This window comes from Triticum aestivum, chromosome 6B (genome assembly GCF_018294505.1).
Source record: "Triticum aestivum cultivar Chinese Spring chromosome 6B, IWGSC CS RefSeq v2.1, whole genome shotgun sequence".
NCBI classification, from domain to species: domain Eukaryota; kingdom Viridiplantae; phylum Streptophyta; class Magnoliopsida; order Poales; family Poaceae; genus Triticum; species Triticum aestivum.
Window position 1 is genome coordinate 65,579,853 of NC_057810.1, and position 12,667 is coordinate 65,592,519.

The 12,667-nt window shown below is 46.3% G+C and overlaps 1 long non-coding RNA gene and 1 other non-coding gene across 2 annotated transcripts; both read left to right on the forward strand.

Annotated features, from left to right (window-relative positions):
• The first annotated feature begins 2,671 nt into the window (after positions 1-2,671).
• Positions 2,672-2,744, forward strand: TRNAA-AGC (transfer RNA alanine (anticodon AGC)). Its single transcript has one exon. It is a non-coding gene; the product is annotated as a tRNA-Ala (tRNA).
• Positions 2,745-4,134: 1,390 nt separating this feature from the next.
• Positions 4,135-8,538, forward strand: LOC123133498 (uncharacterized). Its single transcript, XR_006465274.1, has 3 exons — positions 4,135-5,415; positions 6,095-6,188; positions 8,280-8,538. It is a non-coding gene; the product is annotated as an uncharacterized lncRNA (long non-coding RNA).
• Positions 8,539-12,667: the final 4,129 nt, after the last annotated feature.

Sequence of the window (12,667 nt, forward strand, 5' to 3'; positions counted from 1 at the left end):
ATCCGGGGGTGGTGGAGGAGGGTTTGCTCGGGCAGCGGCTCGCAGGGCAACAAGAAGAAAGATCTGAAATCAAATAATTTCCAACAAAAAGAAGTGCGTGTGTAGTATGTAAGTAGCTGGGACATGGAGGAAGATACGACGATCCGGTTAGTGCCCACTGAAGCAGACCGCGATATGCAGCAACTCTGCTCATGAACTCATCTTCAACAAAATGTGGCCGTGTTCTGCACCCGTGATTTGCTGAGGGAGGGACTAGTATGGAGGATTGGTGATGGCTCTCGTGTCAATATTCATCATGACAATTGGATTCCACGGAGTGGTTATATGCGGCCACTGGGTCAGGTTTTTATCCAAGGTATTACTAAGGTTGCTGATCTGCTAAGCCCGGATGGCACTGCCTGGGATTGTGCGAAGATCGATGATATGTTCTTGGAGTCAGACGCTTAAGATATTAAGCAAATTGCGGTGGGTGGGCCTGGTACTGAGGATTTTCTTGCCTGGAATTTTACCAAAGATGGATTGTTCTCAGTCCGCTCCGCGTTCCACCCGCAGATGACTTTGAAAAGAGCTTGAATGCACGGATACTTCAGCCGACCAGCGTGACCAGCGTATCAGTATCGGATACCGATACTCCTCTGATACGCCCCCGATACGTATCCCTGGAGTATCCGAGAATAAATGATTTAAAACAATTACAATACTTGAAGGATACTTTGCCAGTACGTTTTGGATACTTTTCCAGCCCAGGTAAGAGCCCACTCAGCCCGGTTAAAAGGCAACCCGCAACCCTATTGCCCCGATGCCCCCCATCCTTTCCCTCACAGCGTCTTTCCTCCCTCCCGTGCTCACACCAGGCGGCGGCTGTGTCCCCAGCGGCAGCTCACCCAGGTCCCAGGGCCAGCGGCAGCGGCGGCTAGCCGGCGACAAGCTGCTCCTCCTCACCAACATCCCCTATCACACAGCAGCCATCTTCCTCCTCACCAACGTCCCCTCTCACGCAGTAGCCATGTATGTACACTTCTCTTCATTTCTCCTGCCCATCCAAGCTCATCTCCTCTTCTTTCTTCTCTGATCTCTGAAGATCTCTTATTCTCATCTCCCCAGATTGCTTTGAGTAGCTACAACGTATCCGTATTGGCACTTTTTTTGAAATGACGAATTTACGTATCCGTATTGGCCCGATACTGATACTCGTATCCGTATCGGTGCATTCGAGGAAAAGAGGGAGCTCGGGACAGCCTGAGTCTTCGTCTTCTATTGATAAACACAAGGCGTTTTTGGCGCTGTGGGAGAGAAATGTTCCTGGTAAAGCTAAGATCCACTTCTGGAGGATTCTTCGTAATGGGCTAGCTGTGGGATCAGAACTGCATAGGCGACATATTAAGGCTGGTGTATTCTGTGTTGCTTGTGGTAGGGAAGAGACTATCTGTCATCGGTTCTGGTCTTGCCCTCACTCTGTTCTTTTCTGGAGTTTGCTTCGAAGGGAGAAAGGGATTGGGGTTGCTAGTCCTCCTGTGTGGATGGATTCACAAAGGGAATTGGCCAACTGGCTGTTGGCTTGGCTCACTGGAGCTCGGGATGATGAGCGGGAGGCTATGATCCAGTCGGGTTATGTTCTATGGCTCGCTAGGAATGAAGCACGTGATGGGATTCAGATTGCACCGCCCCTTGAAATAATGGAGAGGGTTGTGCATCTTTTGCATGAGTGGAGAGGTATCCATCAGCCTACTGTTAAGGAGAGTGTTGTTCAGAGCAGGCCAAAGTGGGAGGTGCCGGAGGAGGGATGGATAAAGATTAACTCGGATGGCGCCGTGTCTAAATTCGGTGGCAAAGGTGGCGGTGGTGCTGTGCTTCGAGATCATAATGGTGCGTTTATTGGCGGCCTCTCTCATCACTTCCCCCACATTTCTGAACCGGAGGCTACTGAGATACTAGCATGTAAGGAGGCACTGCAGGTAGCTATTAACCTGAACTTTGATCGAGTGCATGTTGAGCTGGACTGCAAATCTGTTGTGCACAAGATCAAGCTTGATCATCAGGATCTCTCCATGGCGGGTCCTTGGATTCGGGAAATTAAGCAGATGCTGAACTCTCGGGTGGATTTTAAGGTCTCGTGGGTTAGTAGATTAGCAAATGCAGCTGCGCATAAGTTAGCTAAGGTTGGAGTTGGGGATGAGTTGTGTAATATCTGGTATGGTGTTCCCCCAGAATGTATCTTGAATGTAATATCGGATGACATTCCGAGCTTTGGTTCTTAAATAAAGTAATGGTATCACCCCTAAAAAAAACTATTTTTTTCCCCGAGAAAGAAAGGGGATAATGCCATTTTCCTACTGGCCGGCCTTTTCATAATGGAGACTTTGCCGAACTGCAATCCCTTGTTTTGTTTGCCGGGAGCGGGCGGCCGAACTGGCCGGTTCTGCTCCCCTGACTTGTGTCCTCATGAAGATCACACAACAGGTTTTCCATTCAGGACATAGTCCCTTGCTGGTCATACATCATAATTCAATGATATCATATTCGCAGTCATGTTTATGAATATCTAGAGAAGAACAGTGTAAGAAAAATCGCATACGTTTTCGCACACAACAGGACGCTGCTGCAACTATCTCTCGAAACTGTTGAGATTGTACTCAAGGTGAACAGTTTTGCTAATTGTTTAAGTCAACATGGGGATGTAGCTCAGATGGTAGAGCGCTCGCTTAGCATGCGAGAGGTATGGGGATCGATACCCCACTTCTCCAATTTCTATTTTTGTTTTTTGCAGATCTCAAATTCTCAATATTATTATATACTCTAAAAAAAATATCTACTTAACTTTTCCAGAACTCCAAAACTCCCCAAACATGCGCAAATTCCTTATATAAAAGGAAAATAAAAGTATGTGCTCCAATATTATTTTTTGTTCTTTGCAGATCTCAAATTCTCAAAATTATTATATACTGTAAAAAAACTATTTGACTTCACTTTTGCAGAACTCCAAAACTCCCCAAACATGCGCAAATTCCTTATATACATAAAAGGAAAATTAAAAGCATGCACACAATCTCTGCTGCAAACTAAGGCGGTGTGATAACATGCCAAAGAGTAAAATGTCAGCATCATGATTTTGTTAACCATCCGTACAATAGAAAAAGAAAGAGCAAAATGATATCCGGAGTAACAGTTACAACATTCCAGAAAGAAAGGAAAAAGAAACTCATCTATATGTTCAGCCCTAAGTGCAACCAAATTTATCCAGTCAACCAATCTCACCAATGCAAAAAAGAAAAGGATAAAAAAATATTTCCCCTACACCAACCCAAAATCTATGGTGCCATCTACCTTCCTTCCAATAGTGTGTGCACGCGCACGCACACGCACGTGTGTCAGAAATTCAAAATAGCTACCCGACTCGACGAAGCTCGGCTTACCAAAAAATTGCAAATAATATTTTAAAATCTAAAATAATATCGTGATTTTTTGTACATCAAACATATACGTGTTTGAACTATGTAATATTTTTAATGCATATTTTTATTCCAGTGTTACACAGAAAACAAATATGCTGATAATTGGACCTGCAATTTGCTATTGCGGGTCCGCTTTTTCTAGCGCAAAAATGAAGGTATTCTTTCATAAAATTAAATAATCTGTAACTCACCTACAAGATGCATATGTATTAAAAAAGTAGAATATAGGCGTGTGTGCGCATGCGTTAAATATGCATTCATTTTGAAATTCCCCTAAGGCTGGTTGTAATGGGGAGTATCATATACTAGTATCATGCATATAATACTAGTGTATGATACTACCTTCCTAATGCTTAGTATCATATATTAGTATCATGTAGTATTTTATTTATTGTCATGCATGACACATAGTGTCATAGCATTTATTATGATACGGTATCATGATATGATACTCAACTCTTTTTTTCTTCATTTAATTCTATGACACTTCATCAAAATTGTCTAATTGGCATGCATGATACTAACTACGATACTACTATTACAACCAGACTAAAAACACACGTCCTCTCCATCGTGGGCTTTCCAATGTCCAGGCCAGTTTTATGCTCTTCGTTCTCACTCTCAGGGCCTACACAAAAAGCATAACCCACGTCCCACACCTCATTCTTCTGGAAAAAAAAAGCATCCCACATCGTAGGGCGAGATGAGCAGCCTCCGCCGCCGCCGCCCCTCGCCGGCGGCGGTGCCGCCGCTGGAGGACGAAAACCTCCTCTCCGAGATCCTCCTCCGCCTCCCCCATAGCCGTCCTCCCTCCCCCACGCCTCCCTTGTCTGCAAGCACTGGCGCGGCCTCGTCTCCGATCCAGGCTTCTGCCGAAGGTTCCACCGCCGCCACCGCCGCAACCCTCCCCTCCTCGGTTTCTTCCAAGTAGACGACGGGCTCTCCTTCATGCCTTCCCTCAAGGCCCCGGATCGTGTCTCGCCCGAGCGCTTCTCCTTGCAACACCAAGATTTGGTCGACCGCTTCTTCTCCCTTGGATGCCGCCATGGCCTGGCGCTCATCTACCTTCGCAAGCGTCTCCAGCTCCTTGTGTGGGACCCCGTCACCGGCGACCAGCACCACATTGCCGCCCCCCCGGGGTTCGACACGGAGACATCCCCAATCAGCGGCGCGGTGTTTCGCTCTGCCGGAGACGTACAGCACTTCCATCTGGCTTTGGTAGGGAGCAGTGAGAGACAAATTACGCAAGCAGTCGCCCGTGTTTACTCGTCGGAAACCAGTGTATGGGGCGACCTTATCACAACACCGCTTCAATCCGAGGATGCTGCCCATTTTCGCATTGCGGTTTCTACGATCAAGCCTGCTGTGCTGGTTGGGGGTTGTCTTTACTGGTTGCTTGATGGGAGCTTGGGTGGGATCCTTGAATTTGATATGGATCGGCAAAGACTAGCTGTGATACCTATGCCAGTAAATGACCTAAGGTTTTTCCACTTCTCGATGATACGGGCAGATGGTGGTGGATTTGGTCTCCTCGTTTTATCAGGCTTCAGTGCCCAATTCTGGAAGAGAAGGATCAATTGCGATGGTGTTGCTTCATGGGTGTTGGGAAGAACCATTGAAATTGACAAGCTACTTCACTGTGAACCAGAGTCGAATGGGAGCCAATTAATACTAGGTTTTGCTGAGGACAATAACGTGGTTCTTTTTTGGACGGACGAGGATCCCCTGCCGTGGCCAAGCCTACCTTTGAGTCACTGACACACGGGTCCCACAAAGCATGGGGCCCACCTGTCAGTGACTCAAAGGCAGGGTATGGCAGGGATTGCAAAGTCAGAGGATCCACGTCCTTTTTGGACAGTTGATGGCCCTGTCATGTTACAGCTTGAGTCACTACAGTCTGAGAAAGTCTTGGGAACCAAAATCATGGCTCACTATCACTCATTCGAAAGTGTCTATACTACAGGTAATATGATGATTTACATCATGGGTATAATAAAACCAAGTTAATTGTTGATAATTGTTTGACGTAGTACTGTGCACACACTTTCGTGTTAAGTTATCAATTTAGTAGTGCTATATCAGTTTTTTTTTTGGCGGCCTGATGAACTTTCATCATATAGTGATGCTGTTCTCACGCTTTCATGCCACAGTCTTATGTAATGATTATGATAGAAAATATCTTTTAGTGGTATGTAATTTATTTTACATTCTGTAGCCAGGCAGTGGGCATTGGCCTAATGTTAACTTCATTCTGCAATGTGTGTGGTTCAAGTCAGAGCTAGAAAACTGTATTTATCACTAAATCTGAATAATCTTGATCATTTCTGTTGCTATGATTTATTAGTATACCCTAAAGAGGGTCAGAGAATACCCTAAAGGATACCCATTTGCACCTCTGCTGAGGAGCTACTAGTCCTGGTGTGCATCTTCTTCATTTTTATGATAATCAGTTTCTGCTGTTTTTGGAATATTCATTAAAATTGACAGTAGATCCGGTTTCATTTATCTTTTCCTGGTGTTGCCTTCAAATTGATTTTTTTCAAACTACAGCTGTGAGTTTATCTAAGTATCTTGATGCCTCCTCGTGTCTGTTTGCCTTTTTGTTGGGATGTCCTTGGTTGTTTGACTTTGTATGCTTGCAGAAAGAGGAATCGGTGGTGCTGAAGCTGATCTTTTGCACAACACATGAGATTCTTGTCCAGTTAGATATGCTATTGTGATTTACTGGTTAAGCAGGTAAGCTTACCTTCTGCGAGCAGGTTGAGGCACTTGAACTCTTCTTAAACAAAATGTATTACTTTCCTTTCTACTGCCACCCTTAAGTACAAGAGAGGACCCAGATTTTCTCTACAACACTTTGCTTAGATGTTGCCCACCTGGCAGTGGTGGAGCTTGAACGAAATATGAGGGGCGAATTAGTGGTAGGCACAATATTTGGAGAATGGTTTTACAAATTCTGGGGAAATCGACCATGCAGAACAGAATTACCCTTCCATGAAGAAAAACACGATTTAGATTACCAAAATTGCAAATATACATTATTCTTCGCAACTTTAAATATCTCAAATAATTTGGACAGATTCAAACATAATGAAATTTAAATTGCAAATTGCTACAAGATTTATTTGTATAGTCTAGTTTCTTAATTGTAGCAAAATATAATGTTTGCACTTATGGAAGTGTTTTATTGAGTTAACAAGGAAGGGATGCGTCAGGCACGACAATGGCTGTGACTGAGCGAAACTGATTCTCATTTGTTAGGAATATGAGCGAAATAGATCCCATACTGCCTTTTCTTGCTAATCCTAGGCATGTCCAAGGATGTGCTAGAACTTATTTTGAGTGGACCGGTGGGACAAGTGAAGCTTAATGCCAGGGTCTGGCAATCTTGGAGATGGTCCAGTGGCTGGCCACCTGTCACGCCTTCATGGCACACTGCATATTTGACAGTCTTTTCTCGACACCCTGCTTCCGCGTCCCTTCATTAGCAGCTCTCCATTCTCTTCCCCATGCCTTCACCCATCTACCTTCTCTTGTATTTGCTGATATTCTGCCCCCCTCTCTATTGGATGTGCTCTTTCAGTTGCCTTCCCTGTCCATCCAACCGCCTCACTTTCAGCTAGCTCCTCCCTATTACTCTCCCAGTTCCTTCTGTTAGTGCAGGTTATTCTCCCTCTACTCCTCTAATGGCTGATGACTTAGGACCCTTCCCCTTTTGTGCATATGTTTGTGTCTGCTCATAGATGATAATGATGTCACATTAGTGGTAGCATAACTAAATACATCATCTTTCATGTGCTTCATGGATGCTCTTTTGTTTTACTTCTACCATTTTCTACATTGCATTTGATCATTTTGTATGGTTAAGGATATATCAAGTCCTACTGTAATTTATACGTTCTTCCCTCTCGTTCCCTTCATACTTTCTTTATTCGTACGGGCTTATAGCTATGCCATTTGCACATTTTACACTGTTGATATTTGGGGTCATTATGGTACCTAGTGAAATAATGACTATTAGGATATTTATTCTAGTGTTAGCCTGTTTGCTTAAATATTTTCTCAGCATATCTCGCAATGTTTGTCTAATTGGAATATGTATGGGCGGCCCATTTTCTCATTATTTGGTCATATTCGATGTTCAATACTTCATATTAAACACATGACCAAAATGGCTGGATTCACCATAAATACTGCTTTAATCTTGAATTGCATTTTTACTTAACATTTATCATTATAAGTGGTGGCCAAAGTATTTTTTTGATGTTGTACGGATTAAAATAGAATGTCATATGTATTGTAGATTGAAGGAAGTGTATCTATTAATAAGACGATGCATGATCCCTTAATTGATTCTTCGACTGAATGAATCTAACTAAATTTGATTTGTTAGCAACTAGCTAGGTAAACCAGATGTTTCTCCTTTCCTATTCCATGAGCCCCTCATATGCCCATCATAACGAAAAATATTTTAAATGATTTGGTGAGCTAGGATCTTCGGAATTGGCCTCCTATGGAGTTCTTAAAGCCACTAATCTTTTAGCCTCTACTAACATCAAATGTAGCCAAAAAACTTGATGTTGGCAATGGAATTTCTAGGCGTGCCACTATTTTGCAAATCACCTATTGCTTCTCTTTGTTCGTATTGCTGGCATTGTGTTAATGCTGAGAGGATCCAAATTTGGAGATTTTGGTAGAAGTCCACAACACTAGTGTAGCGACGGTTACTGTTTGAGTCGTACAAAAATTGGGCGATATAACTTTAATAGATTTTGCATGAATGACTTGTACAGATTGGCTTGACTGATGAAATTGATTGCTCTGCAGGTGTCTGGAATTACAGTCCGGTGGCAGATGCAGAAACGGCTTTTTTGCTGTAGGTTCTTCCATTTTATATGCTGTGTTGGTGCTGGCATTATTCATTAGTCAACTGGCATGAAGACACGTTTCGCTTGTTTGTGTTGGCGCTGTCGGTTATCTCGCTTGCAAGCGTTTGAGGCAAGCCAAAGTCTTCTGTCCTGTGTTGTGTCTGGTCGAGATTGTAACTACTATTATCTGATTAAGCTGTTGTCTTCTTTTTTTCGTGTGTGCATGCGTGCACTTGGGTTTGTACTACATTAGATATAAATATAAATATGTATGTCGAAAAGATAGCAATGCTGCGGTGATGCTACAAGAGTTGAATTTGTACCACATGATCGAACACATGCAGTTGTCAGGATCTGGTTACTCTTGGCGAATATAAGATTGCACCCCGTTGTGTTGTTACCAGGATGCCCAGGATGTGAGCTGTGTCGAGTTTGCTGTGTGTGGCTCAGGATGCATAAAGTTTGTCTTCTGTTTCATTTCGCTGGAATTACATTCAGAAGGTTCTAAGCAGTCTGGAAGTACCTTCTCCAGCTCTAAACAATCCCTTGGCTGTGAAGTTGCTGCATGTGTTGATGCAGATAAACAAAACCGAATGCCTCTTGCAAGAACAAAAAAGAGCAAGAGGAAGAAAGAAAACCTGAATGCGTGCTGGCATTGATTTCAGAACTCCAACGCTAGAGTGTGCTCAATTGCTTCCTCGGCGTCCACAATCCGGGCGTGGCGGAGGAGGATTTGCTCGGGCAGCGGCTCGGAAGGCAACAAGAAGAAAATCTGAAATCAAATAAGTTCGAACAAAAAGCAGCACCTGTGTGTGTAGCTGGGATATGGAGGGAGATACGACTATGATCCAGTATGCAGCAACTCTGCTCATGAACTCATCTTCAACAAAATGTGGCCGTGTTCAGCACCCGTCAACTATTTTTTTTCCCTCGAAAAAAGAAGAGAATAAGGCCATTTTCCTACTGGCCGGCCTTTTCAGAATGGAGGCTTAGCCGAACTCCAATCCCCTTGTTTTGTTTGCCGGGCTAGCTGTTAGGGTCCCGATCAGATCGAAGGAGGGAGGAAGCAGGAGGGGATTTCTTAGAGAGGAAGGAGGCCAGGAAGGAGAAGTACAGCTTCTCTCTTTAGTCTATTCGATTACAATAATTCTCGATGCCTTGGATCGGCGCCCAACTCGCTACTTAACACTTCCACCAACCCACACCGCCCCAGCTGGAGCGTTCACCCGACAAAGGGGCCACTCTGTGTCTCTGCCATGATGACCCCACCCATCAGTGCTGGTTCCTTGAAGAGGGCCCGCCTGTCAGTCGTGACATTCCCCCCTCCTTGCGAGCCGCCTTGACCCCAAGGCGGTGTCGACGGAAACTTATCTTGGAGCTTCTCTGGGTCTTCCCAGGTAGCCAAGTCAGACGGTAGGTCACTCCACTGTACCAGGGTGCGGAGCTTCATCTCGCCTTGGGAAGGAACCATCTTGCATTCCAGCACTTGGCTAGGAGAGTGAGGTGCCTGCAAAATAGAGTCAGGTGGTGGTAATTCTGCAGAGACTGGAACTGTCGCTCCCACCGCTTTCTTCAGCAGAGACACATGCACCACTGGATGAATCTTGCTGGTAGCTGGCAAGTCGAGTCGATACGCCACTGCACCCACTTTGGCCAGGATAATGTACGGTTCATAGTAGCGAAAGGCCAGCTTCTGAAACGGCCGCTTCGCCACGGAAGTTTGAATGAAAGGCTGCAGCTTCAACAACACCGCGTCGCCCACCTCAAATGAACGGTCTGTACGGTGGCAGTCTGCGTGCTTCTTCATGCGGTCCTGAGCTTTCTTCAGTTGCTGTTGCAGGTGGTCTAGCAAGATCTCACGCTCCTGCAACCACGCTGCCAAGTCCGGCACAGTGCTGCTGTCCACCTGATCGATGCCAAACTCACGCGGCAGTTGCGCGTAGATCACCTCGAATGGAGTGCGCCCTAACGCCGAGTGGAAACTGGTGTTGTACCAATATTATGCCAGCGAGAGCCACTTGGACCAGTTATGTAACGCCCCAGATTCGTTGCGCCAGGTGTCTGCCATTTATTTGCCGTCTTTGCCATGTCATTTGCTTGCGTGTTGCATTTTATCATGTTATCATGTGCATTTCATTTTGCATGCGTGTTCGTCTCATGCATCCGAGCTTTTTCCCGGTTGTCCGTTTTGCAATCCGGCACTCCTATGTCCTCCGGCGTCCCCCCTCTTCTCTCTTTTCGTGAGTGGGTGTTAAACGTTCTCGGAATGGACCGAGTCTTGCCAAGCGGCCTTGGTATAGCACCGGTAGACCGTCTGTCAAGTTTCGTGCCATTTGGAGGTCATTTGATACTCCAACGGTTAACCGCGTAGCCCGAAACCCCTTCTTTCTCTTTGCAGCCCAACACCCCTCCAAAGTGGCCCCAAACCCAGCAAACTCCCCTCCATGCTCTCGGTCGTTCGATCACGATCGTGTGGGCGAAAACCGTGCTCCATTTGGACTCTCCTAGCTCCCTCTACCTATAAAAAGGCCTCTCTCCCCGAATTTTTCGGGCAAACCCTAGATCAACCTCTCTCTCGCCCGCCGGACATGTCCAATCTCGCCGGACACGTCCAGCCGCCGCGCCCGCAGCCAACCACCGCGCGCCACGTGGCCTCCGCCGCCAGCCCCCGCGTCGCCGGCCCGCGGAGCCCATCGCGGGCCCGCGCAGGCCCGCCGGCGCCGCCCGCCGCCGTGCCTCGTGAACCGTCCGCGCCTCGCCGCCGCGGCCCCGCGCCGGCGCCCGCCGCCGCCTCACCAGCGCGCTCGTCCTCGCCGGCGCCGCCGCCGGAGTGCGCCGCCGCCCGAGCCTCCATGCTCGCCTCCGCCGCCATCTCCGCCCCGAGCCCCGACTCCCCGTCGCCGGCGCCCGCGGCGCCTCGCCCTGCCGCCGCCCGCTCCCTACCGCAGGCCCCGCCGTCGTGGATCCCCTTCGCGCCGCCCCGGAGCTCCGGCGCTCGTCCTCGCTCCGCGCAGCCGGAGCGCGCCTCCTCCGCCTCCCCGTGCCGGGATCCGGCCGGATCCGGTGAGATCCGGTCCGGATCTGCCATCTCCGGACCTCCCCGGTGTCTTCCCCGTCTGCTCCGGCGATCTCCCCGGCGATCCTCGAAAACCGTGCGGACCGAGGTTGACTTTCCCCTTCCCTGAAATTCCACTAAGTCTCCGAATCTGTGACATTATCATGCCATGTTCATTGCATCATATCTCTGCATCCGTAGCTCCGTTTTGTGCGTGTGATATGGTAAATTGTTCGTCTCAACGAGTACATCATTTCATTCCATTGCATCATGTTCATTTGAGCACATCTTGATGCCTGGATCATCATTGCAAGAGTGCTTCATGATGTTGTCTGCTGTCTCTTAACAGAACATGCTCTTTTGTCATTTTTGCCATGATTGATGTGTGCATCCTATGAGGTTGATGTCTACATGTGTTTTGATCTATGATATGTCTTCTTTACAGAGGTGCTTACCATGTATTTTTGTGATCAATATGGTGACTAGCACAAGCATGTAAACTAGGCTTCGTGATGTTGCTGTTTTTAGTCCCTGTTCTGTTGTTATTTTGATGCCATGTAAACTTGATGCTACAGAGAGATCCATGCATATTTTGAGATACTTCAGTAAGGATGTTTTGAACATATGGTTATTGTCTATCCATTCATGCCCCTGTTTACAATTATGGAGTAGTCTAGCATGTCATTTTCGCGCTCTACTTTTGCTTCAAAATGTTTCCTGGCAGATTGTTTACATGTTATTCAATTTTGCCAAGCTTGTTGTACTTGATCCTTGCATGCTATGAATTTGTTCTTGCCTTAGTTTGTTTCATAAACATGTCTTCTTGCTGATGCTATGCTTATCTTGTCATGCAATGACTTGTGGTGAGTGAATCGAGCTTGTTAAGTAGTGTACTTGCTGTTGCTGTTTTGCTAGGCTGAATCTGTTATTTCGTGATGCTATGTAAACCTGATCCTACTAGTCATTCTATGCATAATCTGGAGATGTTCACTAAGGGTGTTTTGTTATACATGTTATGCTCTATCCATCTATGCCCCTGATTGCATTTATAGCCTGCTGTAGATTGTTGTTATCTTGCTCCAAAGTTGCTATATAATGTTGCTGTCAGCCTGTTAACATTATGTTCAGTTGTTGCCATGTGTTTTGCTAGTGATCCATGCACCCTATGAACTTGCTATTGTCATGCTTAGCTTCACAAACATGTCTTCTTACTGTTGGTTGCCTTTCCATGCCATTTATTGCTCTGTGGTGATTGGCACAAGCTCACCAACATGCCTTCATAATTCTGTTCC